This window comes from Hypanus sabinus, chromosome 32, assembly GCF_030144855.1.
Source record: "Hypanus sabinus isolate sHypSab1 chromosome 32, sHypSab1.hap1, whole genome shotgun sequence".
NCBI lineage: Eukaryota > Metazoa > Chordata > Chondrichthyes > Myliobatiformes > Dasyatidae > Hypanus > Hypanus sabinus.
In genome coordinates, this window is record NC_082737.1 from 5643094 (window position 1) to 5663096 (window position 20003).

General features: G+C 44.9%; 1 pseudogene; it reads right to left on the reverse strand.

The window, feature by feature from the left end:
• The window catches only part of LOC132384429 (zinc finger protein 208-like), a 43250-nt pseudogene extending 32179 nt beyond the window's left edge, over window positions 1–11071 (reverse strand).
• Window positions 11072–20003: the final 8932 nt, after the last annotated feature.

Here is a 20003-nt window from a genome sequence, read left to right on the forward strand (position 1 = left end):
GAGTGAGAGATGAACAACAGGGGAAGGTGTAAAAGGAATGTTGCAAACAGTATCACTGGCAGGGTCCAGCCGGCATGAGTTAACTCTCTGCTGTACACTAGGTGTGTTATAAATTCACTAAATACCGGCGACAGTTTAAAATAGAACTGATTTAGTTGTCACAGATCCAGTCCCATTAAGGGTGAATATGCAGCAGAAGGAACTCCTCCCATGCCAGTGATCAGGGTGCAGAACTGGGTGTGGTGAATAGAAGCAATAATTGCAGAGTTCAGCCCCGGCAGTCTCTGTCGAAATTGCATTCAGCAACGGTGATGGACAAATATCCAGCATGCACTTTGTTGAAACTTTCTCCCCAGTGTGAACCCGCCAGTGTGTCACAAGTGTAACATGCTGCAAGGTTTCACTGCTCATGTAATGGCCTCTCTGTAATGTTTCCCTGCTGAGGTAATGGTTTCTCTGTAGCGGAGATAACAGGGTTTTGGAGTGCGGTGCTATTCAATGAGAGAAATGTTCTTTCTTTGAGTCTGGAAGAGAGATTTTCACGGTCGCTTGCCGGGACAGATCAGAAGACACAAATGGAGAAAATGGGCCTGTATTTTTTGTTTATTAACCATATAGTAAAAGTAAGAATTATAGTGCTCAGTCCTTTAATGACATATTGTGTACTGTTTGTTGTTTCGGGGTACTGATCTGTAACAGGGGACACATTGCGCAGCATCCACCCAAACGAGATTTCTTAAGTTTGGCCAGGCTGGGGGCGGAGTGGGGGGGGGGGGGCGAACACCCCCTATATTAAGCTGCTAGGCGAAGTGAGAGTTACATAAGGTTAGATGACTGAGTGAATCACTTTCCACATTCACAGCAGGAGAAAGGACTCTACCCAGTGTGAACTCGCTGGTGTTTCTGCAGTTGAGATGATGAAGCGAATCCCTTCCCACAGTCTAAGCAGGAGTATGGTCTCTCCCCAGTGTGAACTGACCGGTGCGCTTGCAGGTGGGATGACTGAGTGAATCCTTTCCCACAGTCTGAGCAGGTGAATGGCTTCTCCCCGGTGTGAACTCGCTGATGTTCCTTCAGTTGAGATGACGAAGTGAATCCCTTCCCACAGTATGTGCAGGTGAACGGCCTCTCCCCAGTGTGCACTCGCTGGTGTTCTATTAGGGCGGATGACTGAATGAATCCCTTCCCACAGTCAGAACAGGTGAAAGGCCTCTCTCCAGTGTGAACTCTCTGATGTACCTTCAGTTTATATGACCGAGTGAATCCCTTCCCACACACTGAGCAGGTGAATGGCCTCTCCCCTGTGTGAACTGACTGGTGTGCCTGTAGGTTGGATGACTGACTGAATCCTTTCCCACACACTGAGCAGGTGAATGGCCTCTCTCCAGTGTGAACTCGCTGATGTACCTTCAGTTGGGATGATGAAGTGAATCCCTTCCCACAGTCTGAGCAGGTGAACAGCCACTCCCTGTTGTGAACTCGCTGGTGAGCAATTAAGGTGGATGACTGAGTGAATCCCTTCCCACAGTCTGAGCAAGTGAATGGCCTCTCTCCAGTGTGAACTCTCTGATGTACCTTCACTTGAGATGGCCGAGCGAATCCCTTCCCACAGTCTGAGCAGGTGAATGGCCTCTCTCCAGTGTGAACTCTCTGATGTATCTTCAGTTTAGATGATTGAGTGAATCCCTTCCCACAGTCTGAGCAGGTAAACGGTCTTTCTCCAGTGTGAACTGACTGGTGTACCTTCAGATTAGATGAGCAAGTGAATCCCATCCCACAGTTTGAGCAAGTGAACGGCCTCTCTCCAGTGTGAAGTCTCTGATGTACCTTCAGTTTAGTTGACAGAGTGAATCCCTTCCCACAGTCTGAGCAGGTGAACGGCCTCTCCCCGGTGTGGACTCGTTGATGTACCTTCAGTTGAGATGAGCAACTGAATTTCTTCCCACACTCTGAGCAGGTGAACGGCCTCTCTCCAGTGTGAACTCTCTGATGTACCTTCAGTTGAGATGAGCAAGTGAATCCCTTCCCACAGTCTGAGCAGGTGAAAGGCCTCTCTCCAGTGTGAACTCGCTGATGTACCTTCAGTTTAGATGCTTTAGTGAATCTCTTTCCACAGTCTGAGCAGGTGAACGGCCGCTCCCTGGTGTGAATTCGCTGGTGAGCCATTAAGTCAGATGACCAAGTGAATCTTTCCCTATAACTTCAGCAGATGACCAGCCTCTGCCCAGTGTGAACTGACTGGTGTGTCCACAGGTGGGAAGACCTTCTGAATCCCTTCTCACACACAGAACAGGTGAATTACCTTGTCCCAGTGTGAACTTGCTGATGTACCTTCAGTTGTGATGACCAAGTGAATCCAATCCCATTGTCTGAGTGGGTTCTCCCATGTGTAAGATGATGGGCATGCCAGTCGGTCAGATGATTGAGCAAATCCCTCTCCACAGTCTGAGTAGGAAGGATGATTGAGTGAATCCCTTGCTCCACTTCTTAAATATCTGGACAGAGACAGCAAAACTGGCGTGTTGTGTTCGAGATTCCCATAGACAAGTTCCTTGTCATTTTTAAACTGTAAAAAGATTTACAAATCCATCAATGAGTGTAGGGTATCATTTCAAATGAGAACACTTGGGTTATAAAGGTGTCATCTGTTACAATAAAGTTCAACCCAAGCTGGAGAGAGAAATCATCTTCTAACTGGGCACAGAGCTGGTATCTGGAATGACCCTCAAATTCTCTGATGCTCTTCCTGTCTCTATAACAATGGGGCATTTCTGCCATGAACAATCTGTGACCTGGCTCAGTTTGACTGTCTCCATTCCCTGTTCCCACTGAGCTGCATGGATTCCTGGCCCCACAGTAACTGAAACACTCTCACACAAATAGCCGGCAGTGCATTCCACACACCCACCACTTTCTGTGTAAAAAGCTTACCTCTGACATCCCCTCGGTATCTATTTCAAAACACCTTAAAACGATGGTCCCTCGCATTAGCCATTTTAGCCCTGGGAATAAAACTCTGGATATCCACGTAATCAATGCCCTTCATCATCTTATACATTTAAAAAATAGGTTCTGAATATAATCTAATTATAAAGAAATTATACATTGTTTTGAGGATTTTTTGGAAGTATACAAAATTATCAGGGTATAGATAGGGTAAATGCATCAGCTTTTTCCACTGAGGTTGGGTGCGATGACAAGCAGAGGATCATGGGTAAGTGGGAAAGGTGAAAAATTAACAGAAATGTGGAAAAACTCTTCACTGAAATGGTTGTGAGACTGTGGAATGAGATGTCAGCACAAGAGGTGAATATGAGCTCGGTTTCACCATTTAAAAGAAGTTTGGGGGGAAGCCGAGATGGTAGGGTTATGGAGGGCGATGGTCCCAGTGCAGGTAGTTGCATTAGACAGCTTAAATGTTTTCTCAGCATTGACTAGATGGGCCAAATAGCCTGTTTCCATACTAAACTTCTCCATGTTTCTATGTCAGAGAAGCTGACCAAACTTGTTTGGAAGGGAAAGGTAGGAGTGACAAAAGAGCAGCAATGACTGGAGTTTCTGGGAGCAATTCAGGAGCTGAGTGATTGATACATCCCAAAGAGGTGGAAGCATTGGACAGGCAGGAGGACAAAACAGTCGCTCAACTGAGAGGCCAAAGCCAACATAAAAACCAAAGAGAGGGCAAAATATAGAAGAAAAACTATTTGAAAGTTTTTAGAAACCAATAGAAGATGACTTAAAAAAAAGCCAGATCAGTTCAGGGCATGAGATTATAATATGGTATTCATTAATGAGTCTTGGTAGCACCCAAAAATCTGTGGCATTTAGAGAACCAAAATATCCAGGGCCTCAGTATCTCCTGAAAACCAAGGTTCTCTGAACCAGTTACCTTTCAACTTTTATTTTGTCAGGCACATACAAACTCTACACCCTCAAAATTTCACTTCTGAAAGCCTCCCACTTACCAAGTACTCCTTTGCCAGAAAACAGCCTGTCCCATACCACACTTGTCAGATCCCTTCTGATACCATCAAAATGGACCTTTCTCCAATTCAGAATCTCAACCCATGGTCCAGACCTCTCTTTTTCCACCTTTACTTTGAACTTCATGGATTATGATCACTAATTTCTGTCACCCTGGATCATTTCCTAACGGCTTATTGCACACTTCTACATCGGGAATTCTACGTACTGATTTGACAAACTCTACTTCATCTAGTCCTTTTACAGTGTGGGAATCCCAGTCAATATATGGAAAGTTAAAATCACTTACTTAATCAACCTTTGTTTCTTGGCATGGTCTGCCATCTCCCTACAAGTTTGTTCCTCTAAATCCCTCAGACTTTTGGGTGTAAGCAAGTCCCAGTAATGGCTACAATATCATAATTCCCTGTCCTGAGCTCATCTGGCTTTCCTACGATGCTTCTTGCTTTGTGATATACACAGCTCAGCACATTCATCGCACCATGCTCAACCATTTGATTGCTGACTCTGTCTGAGGTCTGAACAACATCTGACTGGTGTCAAGAAAACAAACTCTCCCTTATTATCACAAAAACAAAGGAGCTGATTGTGGACAACAGGAGGATTGGAGACAGGCTAACCCATATTGACATCAAGATATCAATGGATCTGGGGTTGAGAGGGTGAACAGCTTTAAGTTCCTTGGCAGAAACATCACCAATGATATCACATGGTCTGTACATACTGCTGTGTTGTGAAAAAAAGCACAACAGCAATTCTTTCACCTGAGACAGTTGAAGAATTTTGGGATGTAGCCCCAAATCCTCAGAACACTCTGCAGGGACACAATTGAGAGTATTCTGACTGACCGCATCAATGCCTGGTATGGGAATTGTACTTCCCTTAATCACAGGAACCTGCAGAGAGTGGTGCGGATAGCACAGCCCATCTGTAGATGTGAACTTCCCACTATTCAGGATATTTACAGAGACTGGTGTATAAAAGAGGCCTAAAGGATATCGGGGAGTCAACTAACTACAACCTCAAATTGTTCCTGCTGTTACCATCCAGGAAACGGTAACACAGCAAAAGGACCAACAGGCTCCGTGACTTCGACCAGGCCATCAGACTGATTAATTGATTTCAATGTGACATTGACAGTCCTAAGTACAAGCTATTTATTATAAATTACCATAAAATACACATTGCGCATTTAGACAGAGACGTAACATAAAGATTTCTACTCCTCATCTATATGAAAGATGTATGTAATAAAGCGAATTCAATTCAAATCACCCTCTCCACTATCTGTTCTGTCATTTGTTTCCCATTCCCCTACAACTTATTTTAACCCCATCACATCCCCCCCCCCCCCCCGCACACACACTAGATCTAGCAAGCCTTACCACTAGGATATTAGTCCCCGCTTGCACTGTTCCGTAGCTAACGAATCCCCTATCAGCCCTTTGACTTTCCTCTGCCAGGTAGTACAGCCCAACCGTTTCTGAAGTGGTCCACCTGCTGTTGTGTTTGATTTCCACAAGAGTATTCTGCAATGGCTATTTCACCTCTATCCCCTTCCTGACTCTCACTTACTTTCCTCTGTGCTGCACCTTGGGTGTAACTCACCTCTCTTCATGTCATATCTATCATCCCCTCCAACTCCTGGATGATGTGGAATTCATCCATTTGAAGTTCCAACTCTTTAAATTGCAGGGTTACAAGCTGCAGCTGGATGCACATCTTGTAGGTGAAGGCATCAGGGACACTGGAGGTCTCCTCACCTTCCCACCAATGACCCCTCTAATTTGTATTGACCAGTGTGCACATAAATCATGTACTGTCCATATTTTACCCAGTGACAACATCTGCACAGTGAATTTTATAGAGAGGAATTCATTTTAACAGCTAGCAAATCACTGTTTATAGGAACTTTGATCTCCTTTTGGTTCAGTCCAGTTCATCTGCACTCTCACACAACCTATGTAATAGGCTTATAACGGGTAATGAAGGATTTTCTCACCAGAGCTTTTGCACATTGTCCATATGTGATTTGCTTGCTAAATTACACTTTAAAGAGTCAGATTTCCAAATATCACTCCGCTTATTCCTACCTGCAAATTCTCCAGCAAGTTTTCTACACACAGGTAACACCACTTTCAATATGGTACATAAATATTTCCCCTGAACTCTCCCCCAATGACTGACAGTGGTGAACTCGGTGATGGCAATGCCAATGAATATGAAGGGAAGGGCAGTAGTCTGTCTCACCGGAGTCTGGCACATTTGTGATGTGAAAGCTACTTGTTGCCCAGGAACAAGGTGTTTGATATCATTATGTACCCAGACAGAATGGATCAAAACATGTCCTTACTGGCAGACAACTCCAGAACAAGTGGAGGTAGAACAAGCAACACACACAAAATGCTGGAGGAACTCAGCAGGCAAGTCTGTGGAAGCAGAGTCCTGGGCTTTGGCTAAGTGGGCTTCGGCGTAAGGGGACTTCGGTAAGCTTGTGTGATTGCTCGCTGAGGGGAAGAAGGTAAGCTCGCTAGGTGCTGTTTAGACTTATTCTATTAATCCAGTTCAGGTATGGGGGAGACAGTCAGAGCAGTGGTGTGCTCCGTATGCAGTATGTGGGAGATCAGGGTCAACACAGTTGTCCCTGATGACCACGGCTGCAAAAGGTGCGTCCAGCTGCAGCTGCTATCAGACCGAGTTAGGGAGTTGGAGCAGGAGCTGGATGAACTACGGATCATTCCGGAGGTGGAGGCAGAGATAGATAGGAGTTATCAGGAGGTAGTCACACCAAAAAACCAAGAAGTAGGCAGATGGGTGACGGTCCAGAGAGGCAGGGGGAGCAGGCAGAGAGAGCAGAGCACCCCTGCGGCCATTCCCATTAACAATAAGTATACCGTACTGGATACTGTTGATGGGGATGACCTACTAAGAATGAGTTGTAGTGGTCCTGTCTCTGGCACAGAGGTTGAATCCTCAACTAGAAAGGGGAGGAGGGAAGAGAAGAGAGCAATAGTTTTAGGGGACTCTATAGTTAGGGGGGCAGATAGGAGATTTTGTGGGGCAGATCGGGAGTCTCGGATGGTATGTTGCCTCCCTGGTGCCAGGGTCCGGGACATCTCAGATCGGGTGCAGGCTATTCTTGAGAGTGAGGGCATGAACCCAGATGTAGTGGTCCATGTGGGGACCAATGATGTAGGTAAGGTGAGTGTGGGGGTCCTGCTTAGAGAGTTCAGGGAGTTAGGAGTGAAGCTGAAAGGCAGGACCTCCAGGGTGACAATCACGGGATTGCTACCTGTGCCACGTGCGAGTGAGGCGAAGAACAGAATGATTATGCACATTAATACGAGGCTGAGAGCATGGTGCAGGAAGGAAGGGTTCAGGTTTTTGGATAATTGGTCTTTGCTCCAGGGACATTGGGATCTGTTTCGAAGGGATGGTCTACATCTGAACCGGAGGGGTACTAACATTCTTGCAGGAGTATTTGCCAGTGCTGCTCGGGGGGGGGGGGGGGGTTTAAACTAGATGTGCAGGGGGCAGGGATCCAGATCCAGAGGGTTGGTCAGAAGGGTGCATGGGGTTAAATGTGTACAAGGTTTGGGTGATCTTGAGAAGGTCATCAAAATTCAGGGTGCAATTTGCCCGATGGAAGTTCAAGGAGCTGGGTTAGGTACAGTATTCTATACTATATTCTATAGGTACAGAATTCTATACTTGAATGCGCGTAGTGTCAGAAATAAGACAGATGAGCTTGAAGCTCAGATGAAAATGGGGAACTATGATATTGTTGGGATAACGGAGACATGGCTGCAAGGGGATCAGGCCTGGGCATTGAGTGTACCAGGGTATACGTGCTATCGTAGAGACAGAAATATGGGAAGAGGGGGTGGGGTGGCCCTGTTGGTGAGGAATGAGATTCAGTCCTTAGCAAGAGGTGACTTGGGAACAGGGGAAGTAGAGTCTGTGTGGATTGAGCTGAGGAACAGTAAGGGTAAAAAGACCCTGATGGGTGTTGTGTACAGGCCCCCAAACAGTAGCGTGGATATTGGGTACAAGTTGATTAGGGAGTTAACATTGGCATGTGCTAAAGGTAATGCAGTCGTTATGGGAGATTTCAACGCAGGTGGACTGGGAGAATCAGGTAGGTGCTGGACCCCAGGATAGGGAGTTTGTGGAGTGTCTAAGGGATGTATTTTTGGAACAGCTTGTGCTTGAGCCAACCAGGAACGAGGCTATTTTGGACTTGGTGATGTGTAATGAACAGGAATTGATAAGTGATCTTGAAGTAAAGGAGCCATTAGGAAGTAGTGATCATAACATGATAAGTTTTTATCTACAATTTGAGAGGGATAGGGGCAGATCAGAGGTGTCAGTGTTGCAATTAAATCAAGGAGACTACGGAGCCATGAGAGAAGAGCTGGCCAAAGTTAAATGGGCGGATGCCCTGGCAGGAAAGACAGTGGATCAGCAGTGGCAGATATTCTTGGGCATAATACAAAAGATGAAAATGCAGTTCATTCCAATGAGAAGGAAGGATTCAAAGAGGGGGAAGGGGCCACAGTGGTTGACAAAGGAAGTCAGAGATTGTATAGCATTAAAGAAAAAGAAGTATGACAGGGCTAAGATGAGTGGGAATACAGATGATTGGGAAAGTTTTAAGGAACAGCAGATCTTAACTAAAAAAGCAATACGGAGAGAAAAAATCAGGTATGAGCTCAGTCTAGCCAGGAATATAAAAGGGGATAGCAAAAGCTTTTTTAGCTATGTGAAGAGAAAGAAGATAGTTAAGAACAATGTTGGCCCCTTGAAGAATGAATTGGGAGAAATTGTTATGGGAAACAGGGAAATGGCAACAGAATTTAATGCATACTTTAGATCTGTCTTCACCAGGGAGGACACAAGCAATCTCCCAGATGTATGGATGGGCCAGGGTCATAAGATATCAGAGGAATTGAGACAGATTGACATTAGGAAAGAAACTGTGATGAGTAGACTGGTAGGACTGAAGGCTAATAAATCCCCGGGTCCAGATGGTCTGCATCCGAGGGTTCTAAAAGAGGTGGCTCAGGAAATTGCGGATGCATTGGTAATCATTTTCCAATGTTCCTTAGATTCAGGATCAGTTCCTGAAGATTGGAGAGTGGCTAATGTTGTCCCACTTTTCAAGAAGGGAGGGAAGGAGAAAACGGAGAACTATCGCCCTGTTAGCCTAACGTCAGTCGTGGGGAAGATGCTTGAGTCCATTATTAAGGACGAAATAGTGGCACATCTAGATGGCAGAAATAGGATTATGCCGAGCCAGCATGGATTTACCAAGGGCAAATCATGCTTGACTAATCTGTTGGAGTTTTTTGAGGATGTAACAAGGATGTTAGACGAGGGTAAGCCAGTGGATGTTGTGTACCTAGATTTTCAGAAGGCATTCGATAAGGTGCCACATAGGAGATTGGTGAGTAAAATCAGAGCTCATGGCATTGGGGGCAGGGTTTCAACATGGATAGAAAACTGGTTGGCAGATAGAAAGCAAAGGGTAGCAGTGAATGTGTGTTTCTCGGACTGGCTGGAGGTGACTAGTGGGGTACCACAGGGCTCTGTATTGGGACCACAGCTCTTTACGATTTATGTCAATGATTTAGATGAGGGCATTGAAAACTATATCAGCAAGTTTGCTGAAGATACTAAACTGGGTGGCAGTGTGACATGCGAAGAGGACGTTAGGAGAATACAGGGAGACTTGGATAGGCTGAGTGAGTGGGCAGATACTTGGCAGATGTCATTCAATGTGAATAAATGTGAAGTTATCCACTTTGGAAGCTGGAACAAGAGGGCAGAGTATTGTCTGAACGGTGTCGAGTTAGGTAAGGGAGAAATGCAAAGAGACCTAGGAGTCCTAGTTCACCAGTCAATGAAGGTGAATGAGCAAGTGCAACAGGCAGTGAAGAGGGCAAATGGAATGTTGGCCTTTGTTACAAGGGCAATTGAATACAAGAGCAAGGATGTTCTTTTGCATTTGTACAGGGCCCTGGTGAGACCACACCTGGAATATTGTATACAGTTTTGGTCTCCAGGTTTAAGGAAGGACATTCTGGCAATTGAGGAAGTGCAGCGTAGATTCACTAGGTTGATTCCTGGGATGGCAGGGCTGTCTTACGCAGAGAGATTGGAGAGATTGGGCTTGTACACGCTGGAATTGAGGAGATTGAGAGGGGATCTGATTGAAACGTTTAAGATAATTAAAGGATTTGATAGGATTGAGGCAGGAAATATGTTCCAGATGTTGGGAGAGTCCAGTACCAGAGGGCATGGATTGAGAATAAGAGGTCAGTTATTTAAAACAGAGTTGAGGAAGAGCTTCTTCTCCCAGAGAGTTGTGGAGGTGTGGAATGCACTGCCTCGGAAGACGGTGGAGGTCAATTCTCTGGATGCTTTCAAGAAGGAGCTGGATCGATATCTGATGGATAGGGGAATCAAGGGATACGGGGACAAGGCAGGGACTGGGTATTGATAGTGAATGATCAGCCATGATCTCAGAATGGCGGTGCAGACTCGAGGGGCCGAATGGTCTACTTCTGCACCTATTGTCTATTGTCTATCTATTGTCTATTGCAAGGCAGCACCTATGGAAATGAGTACTAATGCTGAGTTCCTCCAGCATTTTGTGTGCGCTGCTTGCCTTTCCAGCATCGGCAGATTTTCTCTTGTTTGTGATTGGAGGTAGAACAAAGGTGATTTTCTCAACAGCTGCTGGAAACCGTTTTGTTCCCTTTCTCCGAGTTCCCAATCCTTGCATTAGGTTGCTGGAGCTCAGTTCTGTCTGGGAGATCCATTCCCTCATCAGCCGGAAGCCCCACCCCCCGGGGCTAGTGTACGGAACGCGGGGCTGTGAGAGAGGGAAGAGAGCAGGACTGTCCCGTGATTGTGGGTCACGATGTGCTGAGTTCACAGAAATAGCCCCTCAGTCGGTAGTGAAAATGATAACCCGGCGAAACACTTACTTTTTTATCGATCCTCCCAAGGCCTTTTGTGTATTGCGCGCATGCGCGAGATTCGGGAACATCCGTTACCCTGACGCCTGCGCATACGATCGGTGCATCAGCGACAGTGAAAATTGTTCCGCAGAGCTTTAAGGGTAATCACGGTACCAATAAAAGTCTCTACAAGCACCGGTTCCTTATCCAGACCTCAATTTTGTTTTTGTGTAGAAAACTCAGCAGCTCTCTTAACGCAGGAAGCAGCTTCTGAGAAACAATGCTCTTAATATCAGCAAACGTTCCGCGTTTCTAATGCCAAAGTAGAACCTTCTTACAAATGCAGATATAAAACACAAGAGATTTTGCTGTTGCTAGAAATGTAGACACGCACACACAAAACTGCAGTTCAGGTGGCAACTAAGCAGAGGAGTGCACAGACCAGGCATGCTGAACGGGCTCGGACTAAACGTTGTCTATTTGTTCCTCTCCTCATTTGCTGCCTGATCTGTTGATTTCTAACAGTATTTTGCAGAAATTAACCACTTTTTTTTTCGATCAAACAGTTTCCAAATGTTGCTGATCTTTCATTTGTAGCCACACTCTACTGGTCTGATTCCTCTTCTTCCTCCTCGTAAACTCTAGACCCAATCACTTTCTGGAGCCCCAACGCCCTGACTCAGGCTGGCAATTCTTTGGTTTCTGAGTCTGCTCCATCGAAGATTCACTCGCTAGTCTGCTGTCAGACTATAGAGGTGCATTGCAGCAACCCAGCTGTCTGTGGCACAGTCCTTTGAAATGAGTGAAAATGGCTCAACAAGTTGAAAAGAGCAGGGAAGAAGGAGTTTAACCACCTCAGTTCGGAGCCCTGGAGAATTTCGAAACCGTAGTGTGTTTATTGTCTTATTCATCCTGAAGAAAATCATGCGGGAAATTCATGCAGGTGTATAAGATGAGGAGAAGCAATGGTTGTCTGGATATGCAGAGGCTTTTCCCAAAGACTGAAATGGATAACACGAAGGGGCAAAAGTTTAATCTGCTTGGGAGTAGGTACGGAGGAGATGTCAGGACTACGTTTATTGAACAACGTGTGTGGAATGCACTGCCAGCGACGGTGGTAGAGGCGGATACAATAGGTTCTTTTAAAAGACTCTTCGATAGGTACATGGAACTTAGGAAAATAGAGGGCAATTGAAAGATCGAGGGAAATAATAGAGGAAAAAATAGAGGGAAATTGGCAGAGTATTGTGTGCAGTTTTGGGATCCTTATTTTAGAAATGATATACTGATATTGGAGAGGGTTCAGAGAAGATTCAGAGAATGATTCCAGGAATGAAAGGTTTACCGTATGAGGATCGTCTGACATCTCTTGGGCTGTATTCCATGGAGTTCAGGAGAATGAGGGAGATCGCATCTTGAATGTTGAAAGGCCAGAACAGATTAGATATGGCAAAGTTAACTTCCCATGACAGTGGATTCTAGGACAAGATGGCACGACTTCGGACTTGAAGGACGTCCATTTAGAACTCAGATGCGGGGAAATCACTGTAGTCAGAGGGTGGTAAATCTGTGTAATTTGTTGCTCCGAGCATCCGTGGAGGCCAAGTTATTTGACCGAGATAGATAGGTTCTTGATTAGGCAGTGCATCAAAGGGTATGGGGTGAAAGCAGGGGAGTGCAGATGTCTGGAATAATTAGATCAGCCCATGATTCATTGGTGGAGCAGACCCGTTGGGACGAATGGCCTACTTCTGCTCCTATATCTGATGGTCTTATGGATTCACTTCTTCGTGCGTTTCCATCCATCTAAAATTTTCAAAAATTATGTACATTTCTACTGCCACTACAGTCGCTGCCGCAATGGCATCAGTGCAGGACTTCGAGGCGAGGGGTCCTGAGTTCGAATCCAGCCTGATGCTGGATTCCAGATACGACGTACCTGAAAAAAAATGTTCATCTCAATATGTTAAACACGTGGATTTCAGCAGATGCTGTAAACCCAAAGCAACACACTAAGTACTGAAGGAACTCAGCAGGTCGGGTAGCATTTATGAAGACACTGGAGCAATAGCGACAGAGTTCCTCTTGTCCTGCCCTACCACACATTGACCCTCTGCAATCAACATATTCTGCTCATGCAAGCGGGCAGTTCGCTCCACTTTGTCCATGGAGTTTCACAGCATCGATGCGTGTAATGAGGTCGACGATGTCGACGCCGATCTCTTTAAGTTTCAGTTCCAGCAAAAAATTTACCTGCGATGAGGACATATCTCTCTCTCTCTCTGCGCTTCTGTCCATCTATTTTTCTATCTTCCATCTATTTTTTTGTTCATTTCTCCCTCACAAAAATGCACACTATCACAGGATAATACACACACACTGGAACTTCATTTTTTCGGTCTTTTTCAATTTTATTTATTCTGCACTTATCTTTTCACTGATCACTACACTTAAGGTATTCGGGAGTATTTATTAAAATTCACGAAGAAGCGCCAAATGGATTTTAGTGAGAATTTTGAAAATGTTACCCAGATGAGGCCGGGTCAGGGTGGCCGGAAGCAGAGATCCAGGGGAACTTGGCTTTGTGGATACTCAGATGACCTGACCACAGAGGCAGAGGGTGCTGGTAGAGTGAGAAGCGTATTCTCTCTGGAAGCCGGTACCCAGGACTGTTCTGAACAGATCTGTTCCGACAACCCTGCTCGTTGTGATTTTTACTTCAATGCTGCAGGTTCAATTGCAGCATTGAAGAGAAGTTTGTGTGGGTATATGGATGAGGGAAGTATTGACATCTAGAGTCTGGGTGCACGTGGATGGATCCAGGCAGAAAATGGCACAGGCTAGATGGGCCGAAAAACCTGTTTCTGTGCTGTAGGAGAGTGAATTACAGTGTACGTCCGACACAAGCCCATTTCCTAGGAGACTTAAATCATTCCAAAGAAATGTTCTAAAAAACTGCAAATTCAAGTAACACATAACAGAAAAAGAATATCTGTTGTGAGGAACAAAGTTAATGTTTCAGCTCCAGTACCCTGAGTCAGAATGGCTTCAAACAATTTCTGTTGTGATTTCAGGTCTCCAGCATCCTGAGTGTTTAATTTCCAGCTGCTCACAGACGACAGTGAGTGGGAATTCCCAAACACGGTGAGGATACTGAACCCGAGGTAGATAACCAACGATGCAAACATTGAACAGCTCATTCCATGTACTAACTGCCTCTGTGTATTGAGATTACCTCGCAGGTCTATTCGATCTGTCTGCTCTTTTCGATGTGGCCATTCAGCCCCTCTAACCATCAACAAGATGATAGCTGCTCTCCCATCTCAGCCACATGCTTCTGCCCGATCCTCATTTAATCGATCCCTTCGATCTCCACACATCTGCGGGCCTCTGTTTTATGTGAGGATGATCATTGAGTCTTCACCGCCCTCTGTGGTGGGGACTTACAGACCCCACCACTTCAGAGATCAGTCTGGTGAATCTTCATTGCACTCTCTATAATAAATACTCTCTAACCTCTTTGTAAATCCTCTATGGAATTAATTTACATCTTCTGCAGCCCCGTGTTGCCCCAAACACTCACCTCCCACCCCTGTCACTGTTCCCACCTTCCCACCTCCCCCCTCACCTGGATCCACCTCTCACTCCCCAGCTCTTTCCCCATCCCCACCCCTCACCTATTATGGATGTGGGACCCATATCTCAGAAAAGGAGTGTTGTCGTTGGAGAGAGTCCAGAGGATGTTCAAGAAGATGTTTCCGGTAATGAAGGGGTTAAGATATGAGGAGCGTTTGCCAGCCTTGGGCCTGTACTCCTGCACTGAACTATGTTTAATAAATGTGGGTGGTGGGGGGTAAATCGCACCGAAACCTACCGAATGTGTAAAGCTCTAGATAGGGTGGACGAGGAGAGGACAGAGGTGGGGGTAGCCATAACAGAGGGCACAGCCTCAAAACTGAGGAGCAACCTTTTAGAGCAGTTAAGGAGGATTTTAATTAGTCAGAGAGCGGTGAATCTGTGGAATTCTCTGACACAGAAGGAGGTGGGGGCCAAGTCTGTGGGTACATTTAAGGCAGAAGCTAATAATTTGCTGATCCCTCAGGGCATTACAGGATATGTCGAGGAGGTAGGTGCATGGGGTTGAGTGAGAACCGGGATCAGCCATGATAGAACAGCGCAGCAGACTTGATGGGCTGAATGGCCTAATTCTGCTCCTATGTCTTATGGTCTTATACTGCTAGTGACTTTCACAGTGAAGATTGACACACAATACTTATTACATTCGGCTGCTGTTTCTTTCCTCTATCACTAACTCGCCAGCATCATCTTCCAGTGGTACAATATCAACTCTTGCCTCTCTTTTACTCTTTATATATCTGAAAAACATTTGTTACTTGATATTATTGGCTCACTTACTGCAATTTTTCATCTTGTCTCTCCTGTGGTTTTTTATTTGTCTTCTGTTGGTTATGTCAAAGCTTTCCAATCCTCTAACTTCCTATGTTCTTGCTATGTTATATAACCCCACTTTTGCTCTTATCAAAAACAGGAGAAAATCTGTGGATTCTACAAATCCAAGCAACACATGCACAAAATGCTGGGGAACCTTGGAGGCCATTAATAATATTACAGGATAACAAGCAGGAACAACTCCCTGAATAGATAAAACCATTCCCAACACACACATCTTCCTCAACCAGTGGAGCACCTCACCACAGGTATTGTTTATGTTATCAGTCAGACAACCGAAGGATTTTCACTGTTCCAAATTTTGCTACTCTGTCATTCGTTGCCACACCCAGCTGATGATTCCCTTCTCCTCATTATATGATCTTATCCCGACAATCGTTCAGAGCCCCATACTCTGCCCTGTGCAGACCTGCCTCTGGTTTCTGTCCTGCTTCGTTGGAACATCGAACTGATGGTTTCCCATTCTGCTTTCAGTCTTCAGAGGACAGGAGTGCTTTCTCAGGAGAGAAAATGACACATAATATGGAAATGAGTCGAGATTAAGGAGGTTAATTTCCAATGTCATTCATCGTCAACCCAGAAATTAGAGGGGCGGAGGACATCGCAGACAGAATTTCAGTCAACTTGACTTCTTCAGCCTGCAGTATAAACGTAGCGCGCCAAAGGTATAAAAAGGAGAGGAAGTTTTCAACGGTTATTTAAATCACGGCAAGAGGCGGAGAGGGAAGAGGTAAAAGAAGCTCGGAGAGAAGCTGTTTTTTTAACTGATTGGGGCAAAGACGCTAGTCTGCACAGGCACGTGATGCAGCGTGCCAAAGGTTTAAAAAGAAAGACCGCCAAATACAGTGGCCATCGTCGGAGTGGACTGAGGCAGACTGGGGCGGCTTTGGCGAGGTTTGAACGGGGCACAACTGCGCAAGCGCATAAAACGTCGGCCCGTGTGGCATTTAAATTTAAATAGTGAGCAGAGGCTGAGAATGAGCTTAACTCCAGGTGAGGTAAGGCCGGGTAAGATCCTTTAACTCCTCTAATTAGCTTAGGAGTAGGTAATGGAAGCAGCAGTTAGGGCAGTTGAGTGCTCCGATTGCAGCATGTCGGAAGTCAGGGCGAGCACTGTTGTCCCTGATGACTACACCTGCAATAGGTGCATCCAACTGCAGCTCCTGACAAACCGTGTTAGGGAACTGGAGCTGGAGCTGGATGAACTTCGGATCATTTGGGAGGCAGAGGCAGAAATAGACAGGAGTTTCAGGGAGATAGTCACCCCTAGGAGTCAGCAGACAGGTAGTTGGGTGACTATCAGGAGAGGGAAGGGGAATAGACAGGAAGAGCAAAGCACCCCTGTGGCTGTTCCCATTAGCAACAAGTATACCGTTTTGGATACTGTTGGTGGCAATGACCTACCAGGGACAAGTTGCAGTGATTGTGTCTCTGGCACCAACACTGTACCCTCAACTCAGAAGGGAAGGAAGGAAAAGAGGAGAGTAGTAGTGATAGGGGATTCGATAGTTAGGGGGGACAGATAAGAGGTTCTGTGGAAGAGATCGAGAGTCCTGGATGGTCTGTTGCCTTCCTGGTGCCAGGGTCCGTGATATCTCGGATCGAGTTCTCAGTATTCTCAAGAGGGAGGGTGAGCAGCTGGATGTCGTGGTCCATGTAGGGACCAATGGCATGAGTAGGAAGAGTGAGGAGGTCCTGAAAGGTGAGTTTAGGGAGCTAGGGGCCAAGTTAAAGGACAGGACCTCCAGGATAGCAATCTCAGTATTGCTACCAGTGCCACGTGCAGGTGGGTTGAGAAATAGTAAGATAGTGCAGATCAGCACGTGGCTGAAGACATGATGCAGGAGGGAGGGCTTCAGAGTTATAGATAATTGGGCAGTTTTCCAGTGAAGGTGGGACCTGTTCCAGCAGGACGTTTTAGATCTGAACTGGAGGGGGACAAATATTCTTGCAGGCAGGTTTGCTAGTGAGGCTCCAGTGGATTTAAGCTAGATACGGTGGGGGGGAGGGGAACCAGAGATAAGGAACAGATGTATGGGAGAAGGAAGAAAAATAAGACAGTAAAGTTCTTTGTACTGTTAGAGATAAACAGAGAGGAAGAGGTGGAGAATTTCTTTAATGCATTTATTTTAATGCTAGGGGCATTGTAAGAAAGGTGGATGAGCTTAGAGCATGGATTGATACCTGGAAATATGATGTTGTTGCTATCAGTGAAACATGGTTGCAGGAGGGGTGTGATTGAAAAGTAAATTTTCCTGGATTTCGTTGTTTCAGGTGTGATCGAATCAGAAGGACAAGAGGGGCTGGTGTTGCTTTCCTTGTCAGAGAAAATATTACAGCAGTGCTCTGGCAGGATAGATTAGAGGGCTTATCTAGGGAGACTATTTGGGTGGAATTGAGGAATGGGAAAGGTGTAGTAACACATAAGGGTGTATTATAGACCACTTAATGGGGAGCCAGAATTGGAGGAACAAAATTGCAAGGAGATATTTGTAGTAAGCACAGGGTTGTGATTGTGGGAGATTTAAATTTTCCACTTAGACTGGGAAGCCCATACTGTGAAAGGGCTGGATGGTTTGGAGTTTGTAAAATGTGTGCAGGATAGTTTTTTGCAGCAATACATAAAGGTATCGACTAGAGAAGGAGCAGTGTTGGATCTTCTGTTAGAGAATGAAATAGGCCTGGTGACGGAGGAATATGTTGGGGAGCAATTCGGGTCCAGTGACTACAATGCCATTAGTTTCAATATAATAATGGAGAAGGATAGGACTGGACCCAGGGATGAGATTTTTGATTGGAAAAAGGCCCTACTTTCAGGAGATGTTAAAGGATTTAGTAAGAATGGATTGGGGCAATTTGTTTCATGGGAAGGATGTAATAGAGAAATGGAGGCCATTTAAAGGTGAAATTTTTAGGGTACAGAATCTTTATGTTCCTGTTAGGTTGAAAGGAAAGGTTAGAAGTTTGAGAGAGCCATACTTTTTAAAGGATATTGGAAACTTGGTTAGGAAAAAGAGAGATATCTACAATAAATAGAGGCAGCATGGAGTAAATAAGGTGCTCAAGGAATATAAAGAATGCAAGAAAAAAATTAGAAAAGCTAAAAGAAGATACAAGGTTGCTTTGGCAAGTAAGGTGAAAATAAACCCAAAGGGTTTCTACCGTTATATTAATAGCAAAACGATAGTGAGGGATAAAATTGTTCCCTTAGAGAATCAGAGTGGACAGCTATGTGAGCCAAAAGAGATGGGGGAGATTTTGAACAATTTTTTTTCTTTGGTATTCACTAAGGAGAAGGATATTGAATTGTGTAAGGTAAGGGGAACAAGTAGGGAATTTATGGAAACTATGATGATTAAAGAGGAGGAAGTACTGTCGCTTTTAAGGAATCCATAAGTGGATACATCTCTGGGTCCTGACAGGATATTCCCTAGGAACTTGAGGGAAGTTAGTGTAGAAATAGCAGGGGACAAAAATATTTCAAATGTCATTAGAAATAGGGATGATGCCGGAGGATTGGCGTATTGCTCATGTGGTTCCGTTGTTTAAAAAGTGTTCTAAGAGTAAACCAAGCAATTATAGGCCTGTCAGTTTGACGTTAGTGGTGGGTAAATTAATGGAAAGTATTCTTAGATATGGTGTGTATATATATAATTATCTGGATAGACAGGGTCTAGTTAGGAACAGTCAACATGGATTTGTGCATGGAAGGTTACGTTTGACAAATCTTATTGAATTTTTTGAAGAGGTTACGAGGAAAGTTGACGAGGGTAAAGCAGTTGATGTTGTCTATATGAACTTGAGTAAAGCCTTTGACAAGGTTCCACATGGAAGGTTAGTTAGGAAGGTTCAATTGTTAGGTATTATTATTGAAGTAGTAAAATGGATTCAACAGGGGCTAGATGGGAGATTCCAGAGAGTAATAGTGGATAACTGTTTGTCAGGTTGGAGGCCGGTGACTAGTGCTGCGCCTCAGGGATCTGTACTGGGTCCAATGTTTTTTGTCATATACATTAATGATCTGGATGATGGGGTGGTAAATTGGATTAGTATGTATGCAGAATATACTAAGGTAGGTGGCATTCTGGATAATAAAGTAGGTTTTCAAAGCTTGCAGAGAGATCTAGGCCAATTAGAAGAGTGGGCTGAACGATGGCAGATGGAGTTTAATGCTGAGAAGTGTGAAGTGCTACATTTTGGTATGAATATAACAATAATATAACAATATGACATACAAGGTAAATGGTAGGGGATTGAAGAATGCAGTAGAATAGAGTGATCTGGGAATAATGGTGCATAGTTCCCTGAAGGTGGAATCTCATGTAGATAGGTTGGTGAAGAAAGCTTTTGGTATGTTGGGCTTTATAAATCAGAGCATTGGTATAGGAGTTGGGATCTAAAGTTAGAATTGTACAGGGCATTGGTAAGGCTGAATTTGGAGTATTGTGTACAGTTCTGGTCACAGAATTATAGGAAAGATGTCAACAAAATAGAGAGAGTGCAGAGAAGATTTACTATAATGTTACCTGGGTTTCAGCATCTAAGTTACAGGGAAAATTAGGTCTTTATTCTGTGGAGCATAGA